This window comes from Nannospalax galili, unplaced genomic scaffold, assembly GCF_000622305.1.
Source record: "Nannospalax galili isolate Female #2095 unplaced genomic scaffold, S.galili_v1.0 scaffold34, whole genome shotgun sequence".
In the NCBI taxonomy this organism is placed as follows: domain Eukaryota; kingdom Metazoa; phylum Chordata; class Mammalia; order Rodentia; family Spalacidae; genus Nannospalax; species Nannospalax galili.
In genome coordinates, this window is record NW_008338996.1 from 2,530,345 (window position 1) to 2,547,801 (window position 17,457).

A 17,457-nucleotide genomic window follows, 5' to 3' on the forward strand; every position below is an offset into this window, starting at 1 on the left:
AGCAATGCGACGAGGTCAGCCAAGGTTAGTGTTGTCTGTCGCCTCAGGTCTTAGGATCTTACTGTGAGAATATGAGACCCAAAAGGAAAGGAGTGAAACAGTGAATGGGGGGGTCATTTAAAAGTTCCATAGCATATGTCAGAAAGGAGCGAACAAGGTGCCCAAGCTTCCTTCCATAAAAAGATAGGTCCCTGGGTGGGATCCTCAGAGGAAAGGAGACCTGTGCCCACCAGCTCAGCTTTAGCATACAGTGTCCCTCACTAATAACAAGTTTGGCCCCAACAGAACTGGGAACTAGACCACTTCACTTAGGATAAATGGAACCTTCTGGTTCTCAAACTCTGAAGGAAATGCACTCACCAAAATGTCAGCCAGGGTGGTGTGCGCGCGCGTGCATGTGCGTGTGTGTCTGTGTGTGTGCGTGTGTGTGTGTGTGTGTGTGTGTGTGTGTGTTATGTATATGCAAAAGACATTTGAGGAATTTTAAGGCTGACCATCACAGGGAGCTATGCTGAGAGTGGGAGATTCCTGGAAGGGTTCTGGTCTCAGCACTTTGGGGAATGCATCTGTGAATTAAGCTGCTATTTTCCAGGTGACCTCTCTGGGCTAGGTTCTTCTCAGTCCTCTGTGTCTCCTTCATCTGGTAAAAGCAATACTCTATTCTACATTTGCATCCAAGGACACAGATTCCCAAGATATGGTCTTTGTCTTTAGGAAGCTCCCAGACACTGGGTTTTTGTCTCTGCTTTTGCCCCTCCTTGTCTGGCCTCAGATAAGACCCTCCCTTCTCTGGGTGGGCCTCACTTGTTTAGCTAGAACACTGGGATGACCTAGCTCAGAAACTCCCACCAGCCCCTTGCCTCAGGGCTGAGTCTACCTCTCAGACAGGCTGTCTGATTTTTGTGGCCATCAATATTTCTCTAATCATCACCTCCCTTCATTTTCTCTGGGGACTGGAATTAAAGTTAACTGGTTTTCCCAAGTATAATTTCAACACTGTCACAGTCAATACACGTGGATCAAACCTGGGTGGGAAAGTGAGTGGGAGGCTGACTCTCATATCAGCAGCAGAGTGGAGGCCGAACGTCGTCCCGGTGATGCCTCCTTCCCCACCCCACTCCTCAGACTCAATCCCTGATCGCAAATGCCTGCAACCAGCGCCAGTCCACATCCTGCCTCATCTTCCCAGGGCATGCTAATAAATGCATTGATTTTCCTATTTGGCCCCACAACAGTTATTTCAGAGATAAACACCTCCGGCTTGTGGTTATTAAATCTGCTGCACGTTGTACAGCTGGAGGCGGGTGGGGGGACGGAAGGCTGGTGTCGGTAGTGCTAAATGGGCTGGGAGGGGGGTCTGGGAGAGTTATCAATTCAATTTCCAACAGGCTGTAGGACCAAGGATCAGCCACTGTTTCCTGGGTCCCAGTTTCCCCATCTGAAACAAAAGGATTATGCTCAGTCTGGGGTTTCAAGCAATAAAAAAAAAATTAGCAGAACGATTTAATTACAGGAAGTCTTAGGCATCAGACAGTGTGTATGATATAAAAAGCAGTCACTCTGGTGGGAATGGGCTGGAGCCCACCAGCCTCTTCCTTGCTCTCTATGGAGTCCTCTGGGTGATCCAGGGAAACCGAGGCTCTGAGGAATATTCTTGGAAAAGTCCAAGCTAGATGGAGACAACCAGTATTTTATGATTCCCTGTAGCAGATGATGGGTGGGAGGCAGGGAAAGTGGCTTGATGGACAAGCCCACGGTGCCTGGGGAAGTGACTGGGCTACTTTTCTGTCATTCAACCTTCATTTGCTGATGCCTGACTAGCACTGTCTTTGAATCAGAAACTTTTCCACCTAAATCCCCATGGTGGGTGAAATGTAGAGATCCTTAGGTTGGAATCCCAGTTTAGATCCTTTGTAACTGTGTGGCTTTGGACAAGTCCCTTTACGTTTTTGAATCTCAGTTTCTTTCTCTGTAAAATGGACATGATAGCACCCTAATTATAGTTATTTGTATGCACCAGAGTTCTCTGATTTAAGGTAATCACATGCATTTTAGAAACTATAGTAATACATTGATTTATTTATTGATCACTTATTGTTTATCAGTCCTTGTCTGTAGTCTTCACAAGCATCTAGGAAGAGAGGGGCTATCATTGGACCTTACCTTCTAGGTAAGGCTTAGTGAGGAGAAGCTGGGTACAGGGGCAGGCAGGATTTGAACCTCTTTGGTGGACATCAAATACTACAATTCTATTTCTTTTTCTTTCTTTTTTTTTTTTTTGTGGTCTTTTTGAGACAGGGTCTCCCTGTAGCCCCAGCTGTCCTGGAACTCACTATGTGGACCAGGCTAGCCGTGAACTCACAGAGATCTACCTGCTTCTGCCTCCCGAGTGCTGGGATTAAAGGCATGCACCACCAGGCCCGGCTACAATTCTGTTCCTATACCAAGCACCTGAAACCCTTAGCCACCCTTCCTGGACCTGGTTGGGAAGCACTTATCACTTTTTCAGTGTGAAATACAGAATACCATGTACTTGACCTGGAAGGGAACCTGGAAGGTCACTCTACCTACTTCCTTCCTCTCTATAGGTCCTACAGTCACATGGCGCCAAAATTCCTGCATGAATTTGGATCTTGGATCTTTGCTATTCTTTGTTTTTGGTGTGTGTGTGCGCATGCGTTCATAGGCCGTGGGGGCATTGTGTGTCCTGCTCTGTCACTCTCTGCTTTAGTCCCATGAGATGTGCTCTTTCATTGAACTCAGAGCTAGGCTGGCAGCCAGGAGCTGCATAGATTCTCTTAACTCTGCCCCGACCCCCCTGCCACAGCACTGGGGTAACAGGCACACACAGTAATGCTTGGCTTTCTATATGGGTGCTTAGGATTCAAATCAGTTCCTCATACTTGTGCAGCATGCTCTCTTTACCCAGTGAACCATCCTCCCAGTCTTCCGATCTTGGATTTTGACCTTGTCCTTGCACTCTGTCACTGTGTCCAGTGGCTGATTTATGACTTCCAATTGTCCAATGATAGCGCCCCCTATCTGTAGCAGTCACTAGGCTACTTGCTGAGGTCAAAGGTCTCAATAAGATGATTTCAATCCTGCAGATGCTCTGAGTCCAATGGAAGGCATGAATGAGCATTAGCAAATACCTGTGAAGGATAATAGTGGGGTTGACATGCTGGGATGTGGGGTGCTCTGGGAGCACAAAGGACGGTTGGTGGTGGGATCCATTCCAATCCACATGACTCCAGGGTTTTTTCTGATCTCTGCAGTTGAATAGGTAGTGATGCCACCCATGGAGATGGAGTCCTGGAGAGGCAGAGGTGTGGGACAGATGACAACTCTTTGTAGGACACACTGACCTTGAAGAATCAGAAAGGCATTCACATGGAGATGTCCAGGGAACTCTGGGCTGCATGAGTCTAAGGCTCTGAAGAGTGAGAGATTTGGTATCACTGGTTCACACACTGGCTGAGCTGGAGAAACCCTGGAAGAATCCATGGAGAGTGACAGGAGGCAGGCAGGACACTCTAAACCACCCGGTCTGTGTCAGGAAAGAAGTTTCATCGGAGGATAGAAACCTTTTTCTGGGGTTTGTGAAGCACTTCCTAACACCTCTTTGTCTAGTATTTTAAAGATACCTCCGTCTTAGGGCACAAGCTTCATGTTCTCACAATATTATTTGAGGGCTGTTACTAAATCCATATCGTATCCAATTTCTCCATTTTACAAGGGGGAAAAATAAAGAAAATAACTGTTCAGTTTGGTTACTATTTCTTTCTAACTATATTCCCTTAATGAGGCATTTGCCTGCAACAGGGTCTGTTATGTATTCCATGTTTTATAAAAGATCTCTTGGGGAAAATAACCCAGGAAACACAATTTTTCGGCACCATCTCCTTTTATTAAGAATAATGAAAAGGAAACAAGAATCATTCTCCCAGTCAAACATACTTCTGCTGCCTCTTATTGGTATTTTATGACAACCGGCAGGTAGCACAGATGTCCACATATCTAGCCACTTCTACACAGATGTGCGTTCATTTTTAGGTCCTTTGAAGTCACATGTGCTATCAAGGCAGGTGTGTGTGTGTGTGTGTGTGTGTGTGTGTGTGTGTGTGTGTGTTTGGGATAGCACAAGACCTTAAAATTCTACACACACAAATGGACTCTTTGCTTAGAAGGCAATCATCTCTCAAAATGGGCAGAAAGGGCAAGTGGAAACTAACCCAGGAGGTAAGTAATTGGAAATTGTTCATATTGTTTGGACAGACTGGGGTCCTTCATAGCCTCTCTCTTGGGTGAGTTTGGCCACAATCACAGCCAGACTGATGTCCACGAGTAGGAGGCTGCTGGCCATGACTCCAGCTTCAACCTCTACCAATACTTCAGATGTGGAGATGGTGCCTATCCATTGGTTATTCCACAGACCTGAAATGAACCAGTATAAACCGGGTCATAGTCTCTCAGCCCGATCTCCCACCACCGGTTATTTTGCTTGACAGTTAGTGGCTCTATCCATCATCCCGTGGCCCTGGGTGAGAGCTATCCCTTCTCTCTCCCCTTTAACCAAGTCAGCAAGCATTTACTGAGCCATTGCTGGATTACTGGATTACTAGACACCACATGAAAGGACCTGCACCCTGAGCTCCCACATCCCTTAGGAGACAGAAGTGCTCAGTTGTGGAGAGTATAGGAGTTCAGGTCAAACCCCTGACTCTGCCTGACCCTGGGGCCTTAAGCTTTAGTTTCTTCATTTGTGAATCAAGAACAGAAGCTCCATTCCCTACCTCATGGGGCTGTGGTTACAAAGTGTGAAAGCAGTTATTTGTGTGTGCTACTCCTTACAGTGCCCGAGTACAAAGTACAATGTGAGTCCTTTCTAGTATGGGCTGGTTATTTGTGAGATCACCTGTTGTTTATCTTATCTACTCTCCTCTCTTCTAAGGTCATTCTTAGTGAGAGACATGACTGCCCAGAATAAAGACATCTTCCCTAGCCTTTTTTTGTAGTTGGGTGTAACTAATGTGGCTTGGCAACAGCCAATGAAACTATTGGGAAGCCCATTTAAGAAGTGATGCCTTCTTTACCCATTTCTCTGACTCAACATCTGAAATGTGGGTGTAGTATCTGGAGCCATAGGAGTTATCTTGGACTTGTGTTTGTTAGTATTTTAGTTACCTTTCTCTTTGCTACTACGAGATGCCTGACAAAAGCAACTTCAGGAAGCAAGGGTTTATTTTGGCTCACAGTTCAATGATACAGCCCATCGCTGCAGGGAAGTCATGGTGATAGGAAGTTGGGTTCACATTGCTTCTACAGTCAGGAAGCAGAGAGAGATGAATGCTAGTGTTGTTTGCTTTCTTCTTTTTATTTAATGCTGGACCCCATGGAATGATACATCCCAAAGTTGGGGTAAGTTTTCCCGTCTCAGTTAGCCCAGTCTAGAAACTCCTTCACAGACTTGCTCAGAGGCTTGTGTCCTAGGTGATTATATCCTGTCAAGTTGTCAATATTAACCATCACAACTGGGCTCCCTGGGAGGTAGATGCTGAAGGTTTTAGTGAGCCAGAGGTTGAACAAGGGATTATACCTGGGATAAAGAGAGAGAAAGTAGACTTAAACAATGAAGGGGTGAGTTGTCATTTAGTTATGACCTGAAAAGGCCTCTGTATGTGGAGGCCTTCTGTACCTCCACATCGATATAGGATGTGGGCTTCTCTGGTGGTGGGGGTAAGTATGTGGTCTTAAGCAAGGTTGCTGTCTGTGGCTGAGGTGATTTTTGAAGAGGATGGTCAAGGATATGTGCAAACAGCACTCATGGCAACTGGAGTCATAAGCCCCCTTTGTGGGTGTATCAGAGAGGCCCACCTCCATGCCTGTGTTAGTGAGTTCCTGTTCCCAGTAGCACAACACATCTAAGCTTCTTTTTTGCTCCGTTCACTCCACCATAGGGATTCTTGGTTTGGTGACTCAGAGACAGGTTTCTTCCATTGTGTGACTCTGCTTTCTAGGTTACCAGAGTTCTCTTCCTCAACAGGCAGTGGAAAGAAATAAGATAGACTGTTGGAGAAGACTGAGTGGGCCAGACCTGGTAGTTATGTTTGGCCAAAAGCTGGTCAGTTGGCTCCACTGGTTGCAGGGCACTTGGGCAATGAAGTTTGGTGTCCTAGTTACTTTCTACTGCTATGAGAAAATACTGACCAAAAGCAACTTGCGGGAAGAATGGGTTCATTTCATCTTATAGTTTATAATCCGTCATGGATGGAAACCAAGGCAAAAACTCAGGACAGGAACCCGGAGGCAGGAACAGAAGCACAGACCATGGAGGAATGCTGCTTACTAGCGTGCATCTTGGACCTGTGCTCAGTCTGCTCTCTTATACAACCCAGGTCCACCTGCCCAGGGATAGCACCACCCACAATGGGCTGTGCCCTCCCACATCACTCAACGATCAAGACATGGCCACATGCCAATCTGAGAGGAAATTCCCCAGTTGAAGTACTCTCTTCCCAGGAATGTCAAGTTGACAACTGAAACTACCCACTGCATTTGGCTTTATATTGGCAATTTCCTGGTCAGCCTTTGACAGGGACTCTGAAGTTTAAGGGCCCACTATTGGAAAAGTCTATTAGGAACTTGAGTCTAAGGGGGTGGAACCCTAACATCCCACCTTGGGCAACTTCTCCCTGGCTTAGTTTATGTGAGAGAGGCATACCTGTCCACCTCTAAGCCTCCGTATGTCATTCACCATCTAATTCTAATGGAACAGAGTCATACAAAAGTGGAATCTGAAGCGGGGCATGGTGCTGCACCTCTTTAACTCAGGAAGCAGAAACAGGGAGATCTCTGTGAGATCAAGGCCAGCCTGGTCTACATAATGAGTTCCAGGTCAGTTGGGGTACAGGGAGACCCTGTCTCAAAAAAACAAAACAAAACAAAACAAAACAAAAACAAATCAACCAACCAACCAAAGAAACAAACAAACAAATATCAATCCAGGGTTTTGGGTGCAGAGATTGAGTGAACGCAGGAGTAGTACTCCATCTCCAGTATCATGGTGGGTTTTTGGAGCCCTGAGACCTTCGCTGTGATTTGAATGACAATCTAGAGTTGACCAGTTGCCAGATGTGATTGTGAAGGTGACCAGAGCTGGGGCACAAGCAGTATTAAATGTAAACCTAGAGGCTAAAAAATGAATGTTTCTTGGTGACTTCCCACAAGACGGGGAGGATGTCAAATGTTCTCTTAGCTAGCACAGAGGGGAAAGGTACACATGGATGTATGAATATTGTCTCTGCCAATCTCCAATCTGCATTTCTCTGGCTCCCATAATCTTCCCTCACAGACTTTTCTGTTATAGTACCTGTGATGTGGGCTCTAATTACTACTTGATATATTGGACTCTCCACTTGACTTCAAGGTCAGGAACCTTGTTTTCTTCCTTCCTATGCCCTTATCTTCTAGTTCAGCCTGGCACATGGAATCCTAAATAAATGTTTGACAAATGTATGAGCAAACACATAAGTCCATTTTTTTCACAAAGGACAAGAAAAGCCATTCCATTATTGAACTGAAATCCATTTCTTTTTATCTTCCACCAATCCAACTTAGCTTCTCAGACATTTATTAGGTATCTGTGATGTTCATGGCTCTGTTAAAGGCAGAACGTAGGCTATAAAGACAGAGAAACTCCCCTTGCTCTCTAGGGCTTCCTAGGCCACCTAATCCCCGTCATAACAGCCGCCAGGGAAGAAGGAAGAATTCCTGTTCTGTGGCTTCACGCTGACTGTATGTGGGAGTCTGGACCTCCATGGCTCCTCAGATGCAGAGATGCAGGATGCTTTGCCAGGGATGGTCCAGCCCAGGGAGAGGAGAACATACATTCCTCTCCAGCTCTGCCAGGACAGCTCACTGCTTCTGAGCATTGGAAGTAGAAGGTTCAGAATCTGCCCTTCTCCACTATGCACTAGTTCCGACCCAGGATTCAATGGTGTATTCATTTATTCCCTCACTTATTCCATATCATAAAGCAAGTATCAGGCTAGACACCACGAGGGCTTCAGGCTTTAGAGGTGGGTGAAGGACATCAGTTGGAGTGATGCTTCACCAATGTGGCCCTCACTGCTCCCACATATGAAAGCTTTCTACCACTAGCACCTGTGCTGAGCTACCTGAGGGCTGGCTTTCTCTGACCACTGGAGGTCTTGCTCACATGTGACATTGACAATGCTGGAAGCCAGTCAGTGACCGGTAAGAACTGGTTTAGAAATATTCTAGCAGGGCTGGAGAGATGGCTCAGCGGTTAAGAACACTGGCTGTTCTTGTAGAGACCGGGGTTCAAATCCCAGCACCCACATGGCAGCTAACAACTGTCCTAACTCCAGTTCCAGGGGATCCGACGGCCTCTTCTGTCCTCCTCCAGCAATGCATGACAGGGGTGCACTTACCTACATGCAGGCAATACATGCATACACATAAAATAAAATAAAAAATAATAAATAAAATATTTAAAAAAAAAGAATATTCTAGCTTCCTCAGCCATCCTGTGTGACCTCTGAAGTCAGAAGCACCCTGGGAGACACTGAGCACCAGGAGCTCACAGTGAGTAAGTGCATACTTCTTATTTTCCTTCCCTGTACCATGTTCCCATCTCCCTGTGGGCTCTTCTTGGGAATGCTTCCTGACTCAGCTTCTTTTACTCAAATCTTTTTTTTTAAAATATATTTTATTGAACTTTTGTGTATTTCATACTGTACATCACGATTATACCTCGTCCCCTATCTGTACCAGACCTCATGCTAAGGCCTATTGAGTCAGTCTGTGTCCCTAGATGTCCCTCAGTGTGAGTTCCTCCACTGGAGCCTGTTCAGCCTGTCTAGCATTATTCTCCCAAAGAAGACCAGCTCTCCCTCACCCAGCAGTGATCAGCTGCTAGTAGTTCCTCAGCTAAGGTTGGGCTTCTCATCCATTTTCCCAGTTCTCTGCGGGGTTTTGTGTGGTTTGAGTTTGCATGGGTCCTGTGCATGCTGTCACCATTGCTGTAAGTTCATATGAGCAGTCTTCCAGCTGCCTTGAAAACTGTTTCCTTTGTGGTTATGCACCACCCCTGGCTCTTATGATCTTTCTCCCCCCTCTTCCATAATGGTCCCTGAGTCCTGGGTGGTGAGGTTTAATATGGGAGACCTATCCAGGGATACACACTCTGTGGTCTCTTATTCTCTCTATTTTGGTCAGTTGTGACTCTACATTAACTGCCCTCTGCTGCATGAGGAAGCTTCACTGGTGAAAGCTTAGTGGCCTTAGCCTTAGACTGCTGTGTAGTCTACTCTTGGTGCCATCGATTAGAGCAACATACTTTGGGCAAGGCATTTACCTTCTCAGAGCCTCATTTTCTCATCCATGAAATGGGGATAATTACTCCCTCATGCTGGTATTATGTGACTTAAACAAGGGAAGTGCCCCAAATAGCACTGAATAACAGGCACTCAGTAAATGCTGAACTTGCTTAGTGTTTAGTAGGGACAAGTACTGAACTGGGATTGACAGACATGGTTCCATTTCAGTCACATGACTAAGTGAGGCTAACACTATTATCCTCTATTTGCAAAGGAGGATGGAACACAGTGATGTTAAGTAACTTGCTTAGAGTCACACAGGTAGAGGCAGGACTCAAAAGTCTGGCTCTGAAGCCAGGGATTCTGACTGCTGCTTAACAACACTTTGCTTGGTCCAACACGAACTGTAGCTGCCACTTGGAGCTTGATTCAATGAAGCCCATGCTTGTCCTTCATCCTGTATGTCAGCACCAAGGTCTCTCAAGGCAGCTGAGCGTCCTAGGTTCCTTTCCATTGTTGTGACAAAATACCCTGAGAAAAAGCATCTTAGGGGGAAGAAAGAGTTTATTTTAGTTCACAATTCCAGGTTCAGTCCATCATTGTGGGGAAGTCACAATGGCAGACGCTTGAGGCGGCTGGAGATATCACATCCACATCAAGGGCAGGCAGAGATTGAGCATGTGAATGCTCAGTATTCATCTTTCTCTACTTTTATGCAGTCCAGGGCCCAAACCAGGAAATGGTGCTGCCCACTTTCAGGCTGGGTCTTCTCACATCAATTAAGGCAATTCCCTACGGATATGCCCACATACCAACCTGATCTAGAGACTCCCTTTCCGGATGACTCTACGTTATGTAGGTTATGGCAAGTTGATCATTAAAACTAACCATTGTACCCATCCATTCATTTTCCTGTGTGTGTGTGTGTGTGTGTGTGTGTATGGGTCAGAAGACAACTTCAGGTATTGTCCATCAGGAGCTGACCACCTTGCTTTTTGAGACAAGATCTCTCATTGGCCTGGAGCTCACCAATTAGGGGATACAGCTGTACCTGCCCCTTCAGCTGGGATTGCAAGCGTGTGCTATTATGCCTGGCTTTTTCACATGATAATGAGGTCAAACTCAGGTCTGCATGCTTATAAGGCAAATCCTTTATGGCTGAGCTATCTCTCCAGCCTCTTGGCTATTTTTCTAAGCTGCATCCACAACTCCTGTAGCAGATTGCTTCTCTTCCTGCCAATGTGGGCTACCAGCAGGACTGGCCAGAATTGGAATTGTGCTTTCTCTATCCCAAGTCCCAGACTGCACAGTCTGCTCTTTATTTCTACCTCTACCTCTTGTGGGGACCTCAGGGCCCTCCAAAGAGTGTCTGTCAGTGAACCTGCCCACCCACATCCTAGACTCATCTGCCAATCTTGCCAACATTTAGCAACGCACCCATCTTTTCAACTTTGGGCCCTGCTTTAATATTAAGGCCGTAATTTATACACTTGGCTCCTGAGCTTCTGGCTGTTTTAAAGGCATTGATCACCCTGGAGCCCTCATACATGATTCAGGCTTCCTCCTCCAACTCCTCTGCCAGCTATTGATTCCAATGACATTATTTATCAATTACGAAAGGTTTATTCCTCACTCGCTCCTGCACAAAAGAATCTGCACATTTATTTTACAGCATGATTTATTGACATGTCACCATGCATTACATGGAAAATTGAATTTTTGGAGGCTGGAGAACCTTAGGAAATTTCACAGGTTCAATTAGACAGGAGAACATCAAGGAGTTTAATGATACAATTTTTCATCTATTTGCTGAGGAGAGATGGGGCCCAGGGTCAGGTCACTTCAGAGCCCCCAAACTTTCCCTCAGCTCTGCTGTGTCCCCGAGGATGAAGTCCTCACTACTCAACCCCGCCTTTTAGACTTGGCTCTATGCTTTTATTTATGACTCCTGAGGTCAGAATATTTCTTTAAGCTATGTTCACATTTTGTCCCCAGAGCAATAAACTTTTCCCTGGGCTATTGGAGAATTGGACAGATTGTTCCTTGAACTACTATAGAAGAAGAAGGGCCACCTACACTGGAGGATATGCTTGAAAGAAATAATGTGCGGAGCTTGCTTACAATATCTCCCTACCTGGCAGAACCTAGTGTGAGCATCCGAAGATCCGGAAGCCATTCCCACACTCCCCCCGGGGGACCCAGTCCTCCAGTGTATGTTCTCACAGCATGCGTGCAGCATGTGTGTGGACCACCATGACATTACTTCCACTTTTCCCCTAGACTGGGGCTCTGCAAGGGCAGTGCGCAGGGCTGTCTATTGTAGGCTTGGCACTATTTTCACATCGTGGAACTTCCTAGGCTACTTTTGAGAACTTTGTTTCCAATAATCCCTTGTTCTCTAGGAATCTGGGCAGGCTTGACCAATGAGAGGAATCTGTAGGTGCTTTAACTGCTGAAGTAAAAGAGACGCCATTGCTCTTGTGGAAGTCAGAGGTGGTGACGCTACACTGCTCCGAGAGTTCCCACTTGAGACCTCATCTTGGTAACTGGATTTGGCAGCTTCTTAAACTTCCTGTGAACTCTGTTCTTTCCACCTGTTCCAGCATTTGAGGATGAAGCTTCTCTGATCCTCCAACTCCTTGACTTCTACACCTCCATTCTCCGAGCTGCTTTCTTGTGTGTGTGATCCCCACTTCCCACATTAAACTTTTGCTTCGATCATACATCTTGTGGGTCTGTGTTCCTAATGCGATGTCTGTCATTCTGATGCCATCGCAGAAATACCTGTTTTACTTTCCTCTCATTCTTTAGGGTCAAATGTATAATAGTTGGCATGTCTAATCAATATGTCACATTCATTAATGAATGAAGACTTTCCCAATCATTGGGTTAGTGAATTTACACTTGCCCTTTAATGCCCACCTCCTCCAAGAAGGCTTTCTTCATTCTAAGTGGGGGGGTCTTTGATCCTGCAGAGCATCATAGTGCTGGGTCATAAGCCCCTGTTAACCTGCCATCTGAAAGCATGCATGATAATCTTCTTAAGGCTGAGGATGGCTCTCAGTGGTCCCAGTTTCTCTACTTCTAGGGTACCTGGTGCTTGAAGGGTCCTTAAAGATGTGTATGGATGAGATGAGTCAGTTACTTGCCTGTCCATCACTGCTGAGCATAAGAACGGTATGTTTGCACTACTGTATCCTCTCATGTCCTCTGTCTTAGCTGATCTACACAATAAACCCCATAGGCTGGGCAGCTGGTATTCCTCTGAAGAAGTTGGTACTGTATTAAGAATCTTACCCATCTGGAAAATGAGACACTCTGGGCTGGACACAATGATTTTTTTTTAATTATTTTTATTTTATGTGTATGAGTGTGATGCCTCCATGTATGTAAGTGTACCTGTGTCATGCAGTACCCACAGAGACCAGAAGAGGGCGTCAGATCCCACGGAACTGGAGTTATGGATGTTTATTTGCCGCCATGTGGGTACTGAGAGTTGAACCTTGGTCTTTTGCAAGAGCAGCCAGTGCTTTTAACCATCTCTCTGGTTCCCACAGTGATCTTTTATGTCACATACCCAAGCCAGGTACACTTGGGAAAAAACATTAGAAAACTCAAAAAGAGGAACAATGATAGAAATATCTGTTTGGAACCAATACAGTGATAATCAGGTCAATTAAATATCAAAGAAGCAAATGGCATCTATGATCGTCAAAAGCTGAAAGTGAGCATTTAAGTTAGTTTCTGAGATATTAAAAAATGACAGGTCGTTTGGATTGCTGGAGCTGCCATTTATTCAATCAACTCCCTATTTTCTAGAATGGCCTAGAGATTAATTTATATCCCTTTGTAGCTGTGATAAAGACACATGTCACTTGCTAAGGGTGTACTTCAAGGAACAGATTTATTCCCAAAAGGCTAGCCTTGAAGCAAATTTCTCTAAAGTGAATTAGATTTTTCCCATTGACTTACATGATTAAATTAAAGATGTGTTCTCATGGGGAAAGTTGACCAATAAATGGACTTAAAAAAATTTTTTTTAATGCTGGAATGGGGTTGGGGAGTGTTTGCTGACGGCTGTTAGTGCTGCGGTCCACTGCCAGCATGGCGCCCGCCGGGAGCTGTTGCTTTCAGTCACCATTTCTGTGCTTTCTTCTATCATTCCTTGAAATGTGTAAGACGCTCTCTTTTCCCAACTTCATAAATAGAAGAAGTCAACCATAATGGGTAGATGATGTTTGTTGAATCCTTATTCTGAGCTGGTGTCAAAAGGAGATCTTTTTTTTTTTTTTCAAACTCTCACAATCACCTCTAAAGGAGGTGTTATTATCTTTCTTTTAGGACACAGAATTTGAGGTTTTGAAATATGATGCCATTTGCCCAGGGTCTTGGATCTGGGTCTATTGACTTCAAAACTTTTGCTTAAAGAGATTCATTGTGAGAGGGTTGGGGGGCATGGCTCAGTTGGCAAGGTGCTTGTCTTGTAAGCATGAGGATTTGAATTCAACCCTCAGGCGTGGTGGCACATACTTGTAATTCTGGTCAATTCCTGGGGCTTAAAGGCCAGTCACACTAGCCTATTTGGTGGGCTTCAGGCTAATAAGAGACCTTATCTAAAAGGAGATGGATGGCCTTCTGAGGATGATACCTAATTCTGTCCTCTGGCCTAAACATGCACACACACACACACACACACACACACACACACACACGAGTGTAGAACACAGTCTGGCAAAGCAGCCACCACTTTTATGAGATCAAATGCTCCTGTTTGCAAAAGCTAATTAGATCAGGCTTGCTGACTGCTGACACTCCCTTATAGAAGGAGGAGGCAGGGAGGGTCTTTCGACCCTATCTGAGATCCTAGCTGGTCTTCCTAGCCATTTTATACCATTGATTTTCCTAATTGTGGTTGGCCTTGGCATCTCTGGTGGAACTAGAGTATAAACTCTAGGAAGATTATGAAAGGGTCTCCATCTATGCTGTCATGAGAAGCCATCATCTGTCCCATTCCAGTGCGGCCGCCTAGGGTCATCCATGGTCCTGCCAGTAACTCCTTAACCCCTGCTCTGTAATGAAGCCCAGCAAACTCATTGTATTCCAAGGGTGAACTTTGGTGGAAATGAACTTTTATTTATTATTGAGCCATTTTGAGGAGGGAGTAGATGCTGTTTACAGCTCCACAGGGAAGGAATTTCTCTCTCTCTCTCTCTCTCTCTCTCTCTCTCTCTCTCTCTCTATCTCCCTCTCCCTCCCTCCCACCCTCCCTTTCTCCAGAGTTCATTATGAGGATGAGAAAGAAAAGGAAAAAATCATCTCAAGCCACATTTAAGGACAAGATTGACTATTTTTCTTTTTGGTGGAATCATGTTCCTAAATAAAAGATAGGACTATCAATTGCTTACAAATTGTTTTAAAAGAAAACAAAGTTATTGCTCTATGGATGTGAAGTCCCACAGGTATGGTCACTGCTTTGAACTTCCCTGCTCCACAGGATACATGCTATGGTTTTTTTTTTGACATGTGGTAATCATTGATTCACATCTCTGGGAGAAGCAACTGGATGCTGCAGACTAACAGCAAGGGGAAGTCCCAGGTTTTCATCAAGACTCCCTGCCTCTCTTGTTAGCTGTCTGATTTTGAGGGAAACCACTTTCCCCTTCTGAACTCCATTTTCTTACCAATTACAGGCCTAGGGTTAGGGATGTAGCTCAGTTGGTAGACTACCTGCATAGCAAGCATGAGGCTCTGAGTTTGACCCCAAGTTACCACCTAAGTTAGCCCTGGTGGTACACACCTGTAATCTCAATACTTGGGAGGTAGAGGCAGGAGATCAGAAATTCAAGATCATCTTCAACTGCATAGGGAATTTGAGGCTCTCTCTTGGGTTATGTGGGACCCCGTCTCCTGCCTAATAAAAAGAAAGTTGGCAGGTGCTGTACTGAAGATGTTTTTCTAAGGCTGCTCTGCTCTAAGATCTGTTCTCTTTGTTTCTTCGACTTCTCTCTAACTGCTCTTAGTGTTCACACAAAACCAATGATTGACCATATCTTCAGAAAAAAATGGATTGGCTATTTTGTGTATTTAACAGTTAGCATTTAAACTGAGAGACAGTTCAGATTAAAGAATGCTGTTTGCAAACATAAAAAATACCATAAAAATCAAATTTATGCAGCCCCTACACATAGCAGCACCAAATCAAACACACAAAGAGAAGCCGAGCCGCGTCATTATGAACTCCTGATGGGGAACAAGTTGCAGCCATTTAAAGGCAATTTTCATATAAAAATTGATTCTCTTAATGCTTCTCCCATGATTCAAATTAAAGCTGATAAGTTTCTAAAAGTGAAATAAGTTCTTGAGGAAACTGACTTTTGATGTACAAGCTCAGAGTGAAATTTCTGAACCTAGTACATCAATGATAAACATGATATAATCCCACTCTGTAGATGGGGCACAGGATCCCAGAAAGAAAGTGACTTTCCCAAGATTACAGTAGTAACTGATATACTTGACACTTGAGTACGTCTTCTCACTCTGAATTCAGTATTCTTTCCAATGAAATAATAATTTACCTAACAAAGTTTTACTGAGTATCTGCTACATGCTCTGTGTTGTCTTAGGTCCAGGCAGTAGAGTTGCCAGGCAGTGAGTTCACATGAGTTATTTCAGTGAACATCATCCTTGCCATCGATTGACGACATGCCCCAATACCTTCAAAGTTTATCATCAGCCACCACTGGGAGAGAGGCTGTACTTTAGAAATGTCCACAGGTCTGAGAAAGTCTGGGCAGTATGGTAGGGAGCTTGGGAGGTAAGAAAGTATATAGAGAGGCAGGGATGCTAGAGGAATGTTGTCTTGATAAACCTGTCTAGAGATGAGGACCCCAGACTAGGAAGGTGGAAGTGGAAGGAGTTGGACTCAAGAATAATCCCAAGTTCAACTTGGTGGTACTCACTGATTTCTTTGGTGAGTGGAGAGGGAAAACCCAGGGAGACTGCCTGTTTGCCAGTCCTTGGGGTTGCGAGCAGGCTCAATAAATGTGCCTTCTTCCTGTCCAAGTATTGATCTAATTTGGAAATCAATCAATGCGTTAGCAGTATAGAAGGTCATATGTCACCTTTATTTGTGTTCAAGCTGAGACTGGAGAATGTGACTTGCTTCCCATACTTGCTTCTTATACTAAAACTTGAGATCAGGAAGAGTAACATGTCTTACAGTGGTAGATGGAGGACCTAGTCCCTGGAGGTGGCTTGCTTCCAGGATGGAAAAACAAACCTAAGCTGCACACTCCCTTTTCATCCTGAGGTAGGAGCCAGGGGGGATGGAGGGGTGTTAGAAGGTACCTTCCTGGGCTTCCTTCTCATGGTCAAACATCAGAGTTGGGAAAAGCTTAGGTGATCTGGGTTGTTTATCTGGTAAGAGGAGAGGGCTGGGCAATCCAGGACAGGTGATGATTTGAAGAGAAGTTGGGGTATTTTGCTTGGAGTTGGTGAGGGTTTTTAAGAATCTTCCAGGTCTGGAGAGATGGTTGAAAGTGTGCACTGCCCTTGCAGAAGACCCGAGTTTGGTTCTCAGCACCCACAATAGGTAAACTGCAGGACGAGAAGGAAGAAGAAAACAGACCGGGAAGGAGAGCAAGAGAATATGGACAGTAGCCAAATGAGAGGCCCGGGGCTCACAAGGAAAGAGAAAACAAGTTTTAAGAAGGAAAAAGTAGAGCAGGGGCATTAGATGCTGAATGATTTAAATTTGGAACTTATCTTCAAGTTATGACATTGTAAGTTAGGTGCTTAATCAATGACAGCCATGATGGTGCAGATAGCCACAAGAGATAGGAAGCTGGACCAAGTCCAGGAAAAGTAATTTACTTCTGTACAATCTATTTTGGAGAACAAGACTAACGCTGAAGAAACAATTAGATTTCCTTCCCGTGACTTTACGTTATACTTCCCTAATACACTTGTTTTAATAAGAAGGTTAAAAAAAACCCCAAAACTAATATTGCAGACATGGAGGCGGATGCATATGCAAGGAACTTATTAAAACTGCCTTGATTTTAATAAATTTACCACCAGGTAGCAATCTCTCAATGTCGCCTCTCTCCAATTTGCA